Consider the following 15,426-nt stretch of genomic DNA (forward strand, 5'->3'; position numbering starts at 1 on the left):
GCCGCAGGCTATCAGTGATAATCTTTGTAATCAATCAACTATTAACCAGTCTGCTTCCAGTCATGAGATCTTACATCATTTTGACCCCAGTAATATATCCAGTTATAACCGGAGTTTATTTGGCAGCTCAAACTTCCCGTCTCGCAGTACCTGCAGTACTTTATTATTTGCTGAAAGGCACTCATGAGTCCACAAAGCATCCAGCGCACCCGGTGCAATAAAAGCTCAAGCCTTGTTTGCACGGTTACATTTTACAACCTAATTGCATTCATAAAGTGGTTTTAAGTGCTGTTGCACTTCAGATTGAACCATGTATCTGCGAGCCGAGCAGCTTAAAGAACCAATAAATAAATGGATTAGATTCTGCGCCGATTAACGTCGGACAAAGAGTTCAAACACGAGTTCAAAACCAACTAAAGTGAGACAGCAAATCTAGCTTAGATTATGTCTCGGAATGTGAAAGTCTTCATCTCGGTGTTTTGTGCAGATGTTTCAGGAAAATGTTGAGTTTCACGTTAACTGACAGGATGAATGAGACTCAGATGTCAAATGGATTTTTGCAGTAAGTGCTTGTAATCTACTTCTTTCACGGTCTTATCTGTTAATATAAATGGGGGATTAACTGAGCAAGTATCATATTGAATTACATATCCAGCTGAGGAGAGCTGTAACAAGAGAGGCCATGGCACATACAGAGCGCGGGCTCGAATGGGTAAAGTAATGGAGCGAGACTGCGGTGCTAATGCATGGCTGTGTGCTCCTCCTTCTCTTTCTGGCATCCACTAATGTGTACGTTAAAGTAGAGACACAGTCTGCATTTAGAGCTTTATCATCTCGAGCTTTCAGCATTTTCTTGGAAGCCAGTTCCTGACTATTTATAGGTAAAAAGTACCGTTGATCTTTCATGTAATTCATCCGGCCCACACACAACAAGAGGCGCCGGTGGCGGTGGTGTGTTTGCGTTTGTCTTACGCATGGAAAGAATGTTCTCATGTAGTGGGAAATTTACTTGTCACCTTCCTTGTTGTTATGTTTTATCATTGCTGCACGTGATTTGTTTTGTTATGGCGCCAGCAGCAGATGCAAGCAGGCGCGTTCTGCCAGGGCAGACCATAATATTTACGTCGGGAACTGACTCATCACAGTTGCTGTGGATAGCATTAAATGTGAAAATAAATAATAATACAAATATTGTAATCAAGGATCAAGTGTAAGGGATATCTTTATTATTGCCCAGGCGCGATGCATTATACAGTCTGCAGAGATGAACCAACCAATGAGTAATAAATACACAATAAATGGAAAATACAACAGCAACAAAAAGCAACACTGAAAACATGGTGAGAATAATCACAGCATTTTGGCTTAAATAACTACTAAAAAATATTATTATAATGTAAAAGTTTTAATTGTAACACTTTCTAAACAAAAGCTGCCGCTTCCAGTTTAACCTCTGTCAAAACATTTCAACATTACATTTCCTAACATCAGCTCTGACCCTTTGTGCGGGTGTGTTAGTAATGTAGCTCTTTCAGTGCCACACTATGACCCAGCTCTTTGTTTATTGTTGCCAATGTCACATATTAGAAGTGAAGAACAGCGTTTGTATTTTGTCCACGACTTTGTGTTTTGCCCAAAACTCCAGTCACCCACTTCCTAGAATCCTTCCTAAAGGTGTGACCTTGCTCTTTTCATGCTAAATAAATTACACTGTAAATAAAAACACTTTAAGGTTGAGGACGAGTTTTTCGCCTGAGGTCGTTGCCTTCTTTAGTTCAATAATAGGGGGTTTTACTAAATAGCATTAGCTTTTCCTTTGTGACCACTTTAGTTAGTATCGAAGAAATAAAGTCACCACTCGCATTCACTGAATTAAAACTGAAGTTTTCCTTCTGACTACACTAGCTCTCCTCCTGTACAGGGTGGGCTGTTTTAATAATATTTAACCCAATAAACTAGGTATTTATGCAAATTACATGACACAAACATAAAGAGATAGGGATTTCACATTGAGACAGGTAAGCTCCTGCCTTGTGCCCTCACCCAGCATGTGGATACACAATCTGCACTGCACACATTCAAATGTTAAGACAGCGGCTCACCTTTAAAGCTGGAATGGAAACAGCTATGACATACAGATACTATACAATAAAGATAATATACATTTAAGTAGATAAGTGTTAGCTTAATTATTTATTTATTTATTCATAAGCAAATAAATAATTAACATCTCGAAATATCTGTCACTGTAAAAATATTGCCTGCAGGAAATGCTCCACTGCGAGGAGAAGATAAAGATCTAGACTGTTAGAAACGTTTGTTTGGTCAAAGCTGCAAAATGTACTGCAAACCTGGTTAGCGGTTACTATAGCAGCCAACTCAAGCAACTGCTGTTGACAGATAAGGTAGTAATAATAGCTCAGTTTGATGTACACACAGAAGTAACGATGCAGTTAGTGTGTGTTTTGCACAGACTGTACATAAAACACAGATGTTTTTCTGGGTCTGAATAGTTAAGCCGATACAAAAAGGCCTTAAAATTGCATTATTTTCATTGGCCAGCACTGCAGCAGGCAGCTCCCTTGGCAGGTTTGCTTATCGTAGAGCCTCCTAATGCCGTCTGCAAAATTAGTTGTGCTTTCCAAAAAAAAAAAAAAAAAAAAACAGGGTCCTGAGTCCAGGTACCATCATATTTTAATTAAGTCCAGTCACACAGAGACTCCTTGGTCTTCACTGTTTACTGGGGAAAATATTCCTTCATGCCAAACCGAGGAAATAAAAATTTGAATCGCAGCTGTTTGTTGGTTGTTAGAGGTTACAAAGATTATGAGTTGCCAGGATTTTAGCAACCAGTATCCAGGCCTGTGTGGCTGGCACCTTAATCCATCCATTTCCTTAACCACTTATCCAATATAGGGTTGTGAGGGGGCTCGAGTCTTTCATACCTCATTTGAGAAAACTTCAACTTCAATCGAATGAATGATTCAGTGGATTTTTCCTGTGTCCATGCTGCACCTCTCAGCTGACTTTCATGAAGATTGTCATGGTAGTTTTTGCATAATCCTGCAGTCAGATAAACTGTGAAAACATCATGTCCTTGGGGAAGGCAAATATGTCCTGACCCATAATGGTGTTATAATGAGGAGACATACCCAAAATGTAAATGGGCATAATACACCTTCAGTGTTTCTCGTGTCACATGTCTTACAACCTCGGACACGTGCGACTACACGTTACATATCTTAAATAAATGTCTTCATTTAGAAAGCAACAAGAAAAGGTCACCTGCTTCACACCACGCGTACAGCAAACACACACACACACACACACACACACACACACACACACACTTTCTCTCATACAGGAAAACCTGCAGTGACCTTGTGACCACCTCTGCCCACAGATAAATCTGCCTCAGAAGCCTTCGCTTGGTGTGTTTGTGTTTCCATGGTGAATTATATTAGTAATCTGAAGCTTGTCCACGTGAGTTTTGTTGGTGCCACAGAGGAAGGCAGGGCTGGAACATAAATTTGTTTTTAAAACAGCATGTAGTGGTGAAGATGTGTCCTGAGTTTGTGTGTGTGATTATGAGTTGTGTATTTTTTGCCTAGAAATGATCCAGTTCCTCTGTAGTTGAACATGCATTAAAGACAGCCTAAAGGCTGGATGTGAAGCAATTATGGGACCAAGATCCCAGTGCATGTGTGTTATAATAGGTGAGGCATTGAAAAATAACAATACTGATGCAAATACCAGCAAAATGGGAGACGCGATGAACTGTCACTATCATTTTGTTTAGCACAGAGGATCCTTCTGTTCAGAGGAAGTAGGAAACTATGTAGTGAAAACTCACATGACTGGATCATTAAAATCTGGATTTTTCTCAAAGCCTCTAAAAGATGTGCAGTTGCTGCACGTCAGTCCGTGTTTTGTGTTTTTCTGCGTTTCAAACACGCAGTCTGAGCATTTTGTCCCGTGTTCTTATAAGGCAAACATCCACAATTCCGCTTCCTCAAGGCTATGGGAAGTGAGACTTTCTGCTTCTTGACTGACGCATCCCTGCGCGAAGACAAAACGTCCCTCTTCGCACAAAACACTGCACGCCTGACACAAATATTGACGCCTTCTGTCAAGCATACGTGGGCCGTGAAAGACTTTATTGTCAGAAAGTCGTTTTGCGGTTATAGCAGACATTCTTTCGAGAAAATAAGTTCGGGGAAATGTTTTGAGAAAATGCTCGTCTGAGAAAAGATGAGGCCTTCTTTCTCACAATATTCCTGCTTGTGTCTTTTCTATGACCGGCGCACAGGTTCACGCGTGAAGAAGGGAGGAAAGACCAACTGGTGATCAAGAGAATGATGGACGTTGTGTCTTCATTGCATAAGACATTCATTTCTTCACCCACATCCTCCTCCCCGCGTCTCTAACGCAGTGCTTACCCTTAATCCTCTTTTTGATGACACGTTTTGTTACTGTTGTCCCACCGCGTCTTCACTTCCACAAAAAAGGTTGTAAACATTCACGCTCAGCAAAAAAAAAAAGGACAGAAACGGATTAGCGCAGACGATGACCGTCGACTGGTCCATTTATCAGAGAAGTAGAGAGGAATTGGCAATTACTCAGATCCCACAAGTCATATGACTGACCCAAATCTACACTGCAAAGGCCTAAATGTTACATTAGCTTTTAACATCCACAGTTTCATATCCTCCTAACAGCTCCAGTACTGCTGTGCAAAGATTTTGCGTACAATAAGAATCTGTAAAATCTCCCGTCATGTTAGTCATGTGGTAAAACACCTTGCAACAGTTTCCAAACAGCACGACACGAGTTCCAACAAACGTGGTTGAGGTTCACAGAAAAAAAGAAAAAGTTTTGTTTAATGTGACTCATGATGTCAAGCTTGTGCAAAAAGCTGCAAAACTACTGAGGTTTATAGCTGTACCACTGCGCTTTTTTTCATATTATTGGAGGGCTTCTTTTAATGTCGCAACTTGTTTGGCCTGTTTCCGGTCCTTTCTGGGGTCTTCAATTGGCACGATCTTGTGTCCATGACAACACAGCGAGAGCCGCAGTGAATTGGGACAAACGCGCACATCTTCCAGTGTAAATAAGAAGTCACCTGACCTTACTAAGTTACAGCTTGTTCCGGCTCGCGCGCTCCTTCCTCACGCTTCTCTCGCCCTTGTCTGTTTTTTTTCCTCCTTTCTTTTTGTTGTTGTTGTACTCTCTCTTTCACTTTCCGGCACGCCCATTTATTCACATGCACGCACACACGTACGCACGCTGTTCTCGAAGCGTCGCTGAGTTCCTGGCCTGTGAAAAACAAAGCCGAGCATTTAATTATGCAACCAGCTTTTAATGTGGGGTTTTTGTAAGGGAAGAATGCGCAGATCAAATAGTGCCAGAGCCCAGATTCTTGAACAGGGAACAAATGGGATCCCGTTAGATCTGACAGAGGGAGAAACTTCTTCTTTGCTTGTTTGTCTGTTCCAGCACTGCCTGACTTCCCGGATGAAACAATGCAGTGCAGCCTGTCTTAAAAACAACTATCAGTGTCTTTTGTACTCATGCGTAAAGTCTGCCGTACCTTTAAACGTAACGTTTCAGCTAAATTCCTTTATTGCGTCTCATCTCTCCTCATGATTTGAACTGACTATAATTAAAAAAAAAATAGCTAACTAGGAAAGAGGAGGATATATTCTTATCACTGCACACTGTAGCCTGCGGTTAGAACGAGGGAATGAGGACAATTGTTTGTGCTCCCAAATGCTTATACTCGCATGGTTACCCATGTCTATACTGCACACAGTGTATGTTTATGAAAGGGATGAACCCAGAGTGGGAAAAAGAGATAAAAGAGAGAATAGGGACGGATTACAAAGGGTATGTTGTTGTGTGTGCGCGCAAAACCAGTGAGCCTCATTGGCCAAATGAGTTGTGTTCACTACAAAGGGGGGACTTTAGTGAGATGAGAGGGAGTAAGCCCGGGGATTAGGTCTGTCGGGCGACAGAGCACCAGGCCTCAGGGCGGCCTTTCTGGTTGGCTTACTGGAATGATGGAGCGCATGTGTCATGCGGAACATGTTTGTGTGCTAAAGTCACACTTGTCCCGGCAGCCTGCATTGAGACACAAGCATGCGCAGAGACAGTGGCTCAGCTGGTTTGTGCGCGCTGAATCTTTCCAAAGTATTATCTAAACTAACGTTTACTCGCTTTGACTGATGCAATCATAGTCATCCATTCTAGCACCTTCTAGCAGTGCAGGCAGGTATTAGTTATCAGAGAGAAACTGTACCGTGCCTTGGCACTGTGCTTTTTTACTTCCTGTCGTTACCTCAGTGCTCAGCAGAAGTTTGAAAGTTACTAACAAGGACTCCATGTGTTACTGTTAACATCATGACTGTATCTTGCTTTTATACACTCTGTTTCATCCAATATATAATCAACAAGCTCACATTTGTTCAGTTTGTTCAGTGATCTTAGTTTAAGTAGTAGTTAAAATATTTATTACAGTTTTAAATTTATTAAAGTAAAAAGACGACAAACTCTAATTTTGCAGGACTGCTCGTGGTAAAAAGAGGAGTTGTTTACTGTTCGTAATAGAAGAACATTGTGTCTTGTAATGCCCCAAAGGCCTGCTCTCAGCCAGGAAAACGTGACATTGGTATTGTGTGCACTCTCCACTTACCTGCATGTATGCAGATTTACAAACCAGTCATACCTCATTGTTTGTCATAAGAAATCTCTTCCCAGCATCATTCTGAAAACAGAAAGCAAGATTTTAAAAAAGATTTTGTAGATAATCGTGGGAAACAACAACACAGCACAGTACAAAAACGCTGCAGCTACAAGGTGACTGCACTTTTCTCACTTCCTTTCCGATCGTGGCTCAAGAGTTGGGAGTTCGCCTTGTAATCGGAAGGTTGCCGGTTCGAGCCCCGGCTTGGACAGTCTCGGTCGTTGTGTCCTTGGGCAAGACACTTCACCCGTTGCCTACTGGTGGTGGTCAGAGGGCCCGGTGGCGCCAGTGTCCGGCAGCCTCGCCTCTGTCAGTGCGCCCCAGGGTGGCTACAATGTAGCTGCCATCACCAGTGTGTGAATGGGTGGATGACTGGATGTGAAAAGCGCTTTGGGGTCCTTAGGGACTAGTAAAGCGCTATACAAATGGGTCATTCCTACTATTCGGTGCCATTTCAGTGTGATCACTCTTCATCAAAAAATACAAAATTTTGAATTATTTTAACATTTCATCTAAAAGAGGGATTTTCAACCTATAAGAAAAATGTATTGGTCCAGCTAAGGATATTATATTATAATATTTTTTAAAATCAAAGTCTTTACCATGACGTGCCAAATGTCCACCCTGTTACAGGACATTCAATTTTCTATTAATAACTGTTTTGAATGCACAGTTATAGTAATATTTACATTTTCTAAAAGCTACAATGTCCCTTTTTAAAATCTGCAAGGAAATTTCAAGGAAGTATTTTAAACAAGCATTATATTGAAAGAAGACAGGTTCAGTTTTAAGACACAGTGTAATTTCAAAAGATTGTTTTTAGATTCAAAGGGAATATTAAAAAAAAATTGGCTCCATTTTTAAGTAACTTAATTTTGCTGATTCATTCCCTCCCAATAACCAAAGAGACATGCATTATGTTTGTTGATTTGATTTAATTAACAAAAGAAACACACAGGTAACAGGGTGGACAGAGGAGAAACAGGGTGGACATAACATCAGTGACAAAAAATACCACCTTAAAGAAACTTCAAAAATCTACATGTAGCAGACATTCATCGTTTCTCAGATTTTCTCTCAGTTGTCTGTAGGCTCTATACTGCCATCGGATATTAAAGACGTGCCGCCTAAATCTGAGTAGTCCGTCATGAAATTCCCCTGCAAGTGCATCCTCTGTTGTCATGACAGTTGTCTTCACTGTAATTGTTGACTTTTTACCAGATACCTCTCCATCATTTAATTTTTCATTCTCTTCTAGAGACCACTTGGTAAAGGCTATCTCTGTGTTGTTAGGAGGTCTCAAGAGTGTGTGTGTTGTACTGAAACAGTCTTTGCACTCACCATATGCACAGACTTTGGATTTAGCATCACACATTGTTGCATCTACCATCTCTTCAATGTGTTTTGTTGCTGACAGACCTTGGACATACAGGGCATTGGCCATGAACTGTAAGTTCTCATGTGTCCTGCACTGACAGGTTTCACGATCAGCTTCTGTGGGCACCACAACCCAAAATGGTCTTAAGGTGCAGAAACAAGAATATGAGACCTGATGCTCAGTTTCTGAAAGAAACTTATGGTGCAGATTCAGTGAATCAGTTAGCAAACGTTTCTGTTTTTTTATTTTCTTTTGAGTTAGTTTGCTTTCGTCCTGTTGTCATCCGACTGACGTCATCTCTTAAGAAGAAGGCCTTTATTTTCTGCTTGCAATCAACTGGTAATCTATTGCTTTCCTTTCTTTCAAAGGTTATGAGCCCTCCATCTTGTCTTTGACCACGCTTTTTTGAAAAGCCTAGAGCTGTCTGTGCAGCCCTCTGTAGCCTGTATTTCTTTATAATTTTTCCTATTGTCGTTTTTGCAATAATTTGCCTCTCTCGTTCCTTTTTGGTGTTTTTGTATTTATTCCTGATTTCCTCAATGATTGATTCCTGCAGTAATAGTCTTTTCCTAATTGTGTTGCTAACTGTTTCATGACGCAGCAGTGCATCCACTTTAGAACGTGGGGATTTTTTTTCCCCACCCAAACGCTGGCACCTCTTCTTGTATTTTTCTTTTTTCCTCTTTTCCTTTTCCAACAAGGCCTTTAGCTCTTTAATTTCATTCTTGAGTCTCCTTCTTCCCTGTCTAATATTCCTTCGTCCAACAATGTATTGCCTACAACACAGGAAATATTGTCACAATTATTATATATATATATGTTTAGATAAATGTTTAGATACAGTATAAGATAGACGTTGGATGTATTAGGCAGGTAGACTCACACACACACACTCACTCTCTCTCTTTCTCTCTCTCTTTTTAGGGCAAAATCACGTTTTATCATTCAAATACAAAATCTACCTAATCAGCAAAGCATTGAACTGTCAACTCTTCTTCTAACCTTGAGGGTCCTGGTTGCGGGGCATTTTCTGGCTCTAGGGAATATTCTGGACTTAGGGGAGGAGTATTCATAGCCTCAAATTCTGTCCTGCCTTTGGCACTAGCCCTCTGCTTTCTTTTCCTTTCTCGCCACTGCTTTCTCTGTGCTCTCTTCTGTCGTTCACTGAGATCTGCCACTTTCTTTTTTTTCCCCCTTCCTCTCTGTCCTTTCTCCACTTCTCTTTCTCTTTATTGAGATATATCTGTCTTCTCTCAGGGTCAGCATCACGACGTGCTCGGTAGCGCCGCTGCTTCTCCGCAGCAGACATTGGTGCCATTCCCTGAAAAATGTATACTATTCAAAATCTTCTAAAAGTATATATATACAGGTTAATAATAATTACCAATACACACTTGTATAAATAACCCTAAACACTAAACTTCTATCATCTTACGTCCCCCCTGTTACCATGTGTCCCCCCTGTTACAGTGCATAGCAATAACAGGGGTGACGGTATCAGGGGGGAGATTTTATGCTAAACTTAGCCATTACTACTAGTATGATGAACAACAAGCTAGTACATGGTGACCACTAAGAACCATTTTTAACATGTTTATTAGCCATATTATAAAAATTACAAAAAAAAAATTGTTTCCACTATTAATAAGCGTAACAGGTTGGACGTGTTATGCTTTGCCACATTACAAAATCTTGCTAAAACATTGAAAAAAGGGTTGATTAAAGAGTGGTACTTACTCGTCTTCTTCTTGAAAGTTTTCCCTCCAAAATATGTTACATCCGGGAGTGTCATGTGACTAAAAGAATAATCAGGTGATGTGTTCTATGGAATTCTTATCAGAGTAACAGGGGTGACAGTTGATTCAGGGACACAACATTTTTTAAAGATTTTAAGTATTAAACATGCATTAATAATAAAAAAGAACATTTGATGAGGAACATTAGAAATAAGCCAATCCAGAAATGATAAAAAATTTAGATTTTTTTTTTTTTTTTTTAAGTTATATTTGTAACTGAAGTCGAGCAAGCATGACTGGGGACATAGTACTTTAGTGACTTGTGCTAAAATAAAAGTAATTTACTTTTAATGTATTTATCCTGTGTATATATCAATGTGTTCTATGGTAGAGGGGGGTTAAACATACAAGAAAATGGTTTAGAAATAAGCATTAGACAAGTTTTACACTAAATATACCATATTATGTCATTAGGACTCAAATGGCACCGAATAGTAAGAATGACCCAAATACAGGCCATTTCCCAGGTCTCACTGCTATATCATTTGGAAAGTGCCGGTAGAGTAATTGAAAGCGGTAGTATAAAGTCAGTGCGTGTGTTAGCTTTAGATTTCTTGTGAAACTATAAAGGAAGTTGCACAACTTTAACTCGGAGTCCATTGAACTGTTTGGCTTTGGCACGTTTGGTAAATCTCTGTCTCGGGCGTCTGTACTCCTGCCAAACCTCCAACGCTTGACAGAACCTGAAACAAACAAACTGGTTGCCATAATGAGTCCTGTTAAATTTTAAACAGTGATAAAAGAAAGTGACGTATTGTTTTTCCACCAACGGCTGACAAAGGAGGGAATGCTTCAGTTTTCAGAAGATGTTTAATCATAAGATGAGAGGGCATCAATAAAAGAAACGTATTTGCTGTAATGTACCGCTGGCTTTTTTCTTCTTCTTTTTTTAAATGTTCTACACTTGTGCGCTGAACCCTGTTCAACACAATAAAATAAGCTTTTGCTATCAAGGTGATGTTTAACTCAAAAACCGGTGTGAGTCACACCAAAGACGGGACGTGACTGTGAGGCAGGACGTGTAACTGGTCCAATGACAACACGGGCTCCATGCCTGCTGGTTTACAAAGTAAATCATTAATTCTTTGTATTTAGATCAGAGCTGTGGTGGCTGTATGCTCGGGACAGTTGTTGTACAAACTGACCTACTTCCACTGTTGTGTTTATTAAGTAAATCTGTGCAGCTGTGTCACCGTTAAAACAACAATCACAGAAACAGTTCAGTTCAATTCAGTTTTCTTTGTAAAGCCCATCATCACATATAGAGCTTCAAAAAGCTTCACGGGCATAAAAACATAAGAACCAAGGTCACCTAAATATTAAGCAGACATTTAAATAACAAACCAACCTCGCGGAAATAGAAACACGGAAATAGAAACACACAGGAACATACAAATAATACATTAGTAAACACTGATGAAGAAGATCTGCTATGGTTTCTATCTACCTGATTGCTAAATGTCGTTGAGCTCAGTAGGTGCGGCTGTATGGTCGTTTTATTGTTGAGTGGAAGCAAATATCAGCTTAAAAATGCGTCCTTTTAACAGCTTCTTGAAATTCTCAGTAAGGTTTGCTTTGCTGATTTTTTTAAGGGAGGCTCTCTGTGGCGCATTCAGTAGCTAACATGTTAGCATAACCCTGCAGCAGAATTCTAGAGAAGCTGCACAGTAATGAGGATTTTTGGGGGAAGTCCAGCAAAAAAAGGGCACTGCAGTAATCCAGTCTACTGGGAACGAATGCATAATGCATACATGAATGACTTGATGCGTGTTTAATCATCCAGGTAAGGAAATGCCAGGAAGTTCATTCTGTTCATCCGAAACATTTTTGAAGAAGTCACCTGGATTAGTGACGCAATGTTTAATGAACAGACTCAACTTCCTGGAAATGCACGATGGAAGTTTTCAGAGTCACGACGGTTCGGGACGTGTCGTGTCTTGGCATTTCCAGAGATGGAGCAGGACTTTCTTTCTGATAAATTCTTACTCTGTCAGCTAGTGTCCCCACCTTATGGACGAACAGATCTCGTTTGATTTTAAGGTCCAATAAAATAATTTAAATTTTGTCTTAAGTTTTAAAAGGTTTGCAGCCACGTCATCCGGCTCTATAGAAACACATAGCTGTGTAGCATCTGTGTAACTATGGAAACAAATGTCATGCTGTCTGATAAGGTTGCCAAGTGGCAGCATGCATAAGGAGAAAATTGAGGGACCCAGACGGCTTCCCAGTGGAACCCCACAAGAAAAACAATGAGTGGGTGATACCTGATCTCCACAGGTGATGAGGAATTTCCTGTGTATACGTAGGTGAAGTTAAATGAGGACAGCAACCTTATTACAGAGATAAGTTAGTCTGAGGTCATTTCGTATATTGGTGAGGTCCGTCTGTGTGCTGTGATTTGCTCCATGGCCAGTACAGAACCTAATTTAACCTTTAAGCACTGATTTGCATTAATACAGTTTTTGTTCTTTACTTAAAAGGTTTTATGTTTATCTGTAATATTAAGATTCATTCTTTTCTAACTGACTGCCACATCCTTTTTAAACATTTGCCCTTTTGCAGTGTCAAGGTCAGAAAGGTTCATGTAAACTTCTGCTCGCTGGACTGTATTGTGGAAACAAGTGCATCGACTTCTACAGAACTTAAACAACGTTCAGCTGTTTGTCATGGCCCTATCAGCTAACCTAATGTGGTGTTTACCTTAAAAGCAAGTCATAGCACATGTCAGTGCTTGCAACACAGCTCTTGTGTGTTAAATAGTAGATACACTTGTTTCCAGGGAATGAAGGAGTGTAAATTCACAGTGTGCCAACACGTTTACTTCTGCAGATTGTTTTGTGATAGGTTGATCATATTGCTAGAAAGCTGTGAAATTGGAATGTGCTAACGATCCCCTTTAAGATGTGATTTAAATATACAGAGAAATGTGTTGTATAATCACTGCCTTGCAGACACATTTCTCTGTACCCAGTGCATTTTCAAATAGCTTTAACCTCCCTGTTTGTTTGCCATGCAAAATTCTCACAGGCAGCTGCTCTCCTCCTACATGGTTTTAGCAAATCTTGGTTAGAGAGGTTTGGATTCTTATTTGAATTTTTCCGTGTAACTTTCCACCCACATCCTCCGCTAAAGACCTCGTGAAATTATCCTTGGAAAAGACAGGCGATTAATGTCTCCCATCATTTTAAGAGCTACATTTATTTTTGATATATGCTATAAACGTTCTGTTGTTTGTAATCAGCGACACTGTTTACAGTACTAATCACCCCCTCCCGCCCCTTTTTTTGGTTAAATTTACAAAAAAGCAAAAAGAAAGAAAAAAGGCAGGACGTCTGTGGCTGACTAGCTCCACCTAGTGGCCAAACAAGGTAATCATTTACTGTTGCCATTGATAAAAAAGTTTCCACTTTTAAAGACATTGTGATCCTTTTACACCTGATATCTCACACAGTTCTGGCCCTTAATGGGCAAAATGGTTTAAAGGTTGTTGGCCTGGGACTGAAGCTAGAAACTAAAATAAAACTTATGAGCATCGCAGTGGTGAAACAGAAATGTAAACCTGTAATGGAGACTCTCAGAGGTCTTTATTTCCAGATAGTAATATCATGAGTGCACCAACTGAAGTTTGATCCATCTGAAAGTCTCAAGAACTTCAACATCAAGAGTAAACAAATGAATTAGTTTCATTTCGATATGAATCAAAACTGTCTAAACATTCATCAAAACACATTTGACATGTTAGAAAGAAAACAGGTGTGATATTTATTGCTTAAGAGATTTATTCGATCACTTGTCATAAAAAACACAAACATTATTGAAATCTGCCAAAACCTTTTAAAACTTAAAATTCATTACATGACTTATCTGACAACTCAGTAATTAATTTCTGTTTAAGAATGCAAGTAAATAACTGATGTTTGGCATCTTAATCCAATAATAATAATAAGTGTTGTAAAGACTCACCTTTCAGCACACTCACCTCACCAGATGCACCTTGTTTCTTTTCCTCACCGTTGATTGGGTGTGGGGCTTGCCCTTGATTGCACTCACCTGTCACCTGTTATATAAGGACCGCACTCACCTACAGCTCTCTTTTTCTTCACTCCCACATGGGGCGGCAGCTGAGATGAGTTTCTGTTTGAGGCTCCAGAGTTCATGCATTATTTTAACTTACTGACTTACTTAAATCACACTTTGTTTCCTTTCAGAGTTAGCAGTTCATGCGTGTCTTTCCTTTAATGCTGATTATTCAATAAAACGAGAAACCTGCAAGTGATTGATGACTGTTCATTCTCATCCTGACCAGATGAGCCCATGATGGTAACTGTCTCCAGCCTCCTCTGAGCCTTCCTTCATAATAATAATAATAATAATAATAATAATAATAATAATAATAATAATAATAATAATAACAATAACTTGGTGAACACCCGCTGTGAACACTCAAAACTGATTAAAGTTTGCAGTAAGGGTCCTGGCTTGTTTTTTCAGATGTACATGAAGAACTCATCAGAGTGGCTGACATGGAGGTAGTTGAGGACTAACGGTACCTGGGGGTACACACTGGCTGTAAACTGGACACAGACGCTGTCTTCAAAAAAGGGCAGAGCCAGCTTTTCCTACTGAGGCGGCTCAGGTCTTTCAATGTTTGTAGGAAAATGCTGACCATGCTCTATCACTCTGTGGTAGAGAGTGCTGTGTTCTTTGCAGCTGTGTGCTGGGGCAGTGGGGTGAAGACAGCTGATGCTGAACAAGCTGGCTGGTTCTGTCCCGGGTGTCCGACTGGAGAACCTGGTGGAGGTGTCTGAGAGGAGAATATTAAAATAGCTTCTCAGCATCATAGACCATCCCTCTCATCCCAGGAGCCATCGGAGCACAAAGACTCATCGCCTCTAAATGCAGAACTGACCGCCACAGGAAATCCTTCCTACCAGTGGCTATGAGACTGTACAACTCTTCATCACTCTGTAGGTGACTTTATTATATTAATCCTATAGGATTAATATGAATGCATTTTATTCCCACAGATTGTGCAATATTATTACTCATCTGTATGTTGAATGTTTTTTTCATTCCCCCATTACATGCTGCTACTCTTTTATTCATTGCACTTTTAATTCTTATTCTTATTTTTATTTTCATGTCTATTTTAGCGTAATTTATGACAGTATGTTTGCACTGAAGCACCGCAGCAATTTCCTAATGTTGTAAACCTGCTCAACATTTGGCAATAAAACCCTTTCTGATTCTGATTCTAACATGTAACTTGTCATAATTACTCGCGCTGATAATTATGCTATTTTATTTTTTCTGCACTAACTTTTCCTCTTGCTGCATTGAGCATGTTTATGACAAAAGAATTTCCCTCGGGATAAATAAATTTCTTCTCATCTTAAATAAGAGCAAATTAAAATTACTTTTGCAGTCATTTTTCTGCCGTTAATGTCCCAATAAAAACTTCTGATAAACATTTGATTTTCTTTCCATGCAAAACGATCTTCAGTTTTGAT

At 39.8% G+C, this 15,426-nt stretch overlaps 1 long non-coding RNA gene across 1 annotated transcript; it reads right to left on the reverse strand.

Annotated features, from left to right (window-relative positions):
- Positions 1-7,657: 7,657 nt before the first annotated feature.
- Positions 7,658-10,079, reverse strand: LOC113008639 (uncharacterized). Its single transcript, XR_003270057.1, has 2 exons — positions 9,123-10,079; positions 7,658-8,896 (listed from the first exon to the last, which is right to left on the reverse strand). It is a non-coding gene; the product is annotated as an uncharacterized LOC113008639 (long non-coding RNA).
- Between the last annotated feature and the right edge of the window lie 5,347 nt (positions 10,080-15,426).

The sequence above is a fragment of the Astatotilapia calliptera genome, chromosome 17 (assembly GCF_900246225.1).
Source record: "Astatotilapia calliptera chromosome 17, fAstCal1.2, whole genome shotgun sequence".
NCBI classification, from domain to species: Eukaryota; Metazoa; Chordata; class Actinopteri; order Cichliformes; family Cichlidae; genus Astatotilapia; species Astatotilapia calliptera.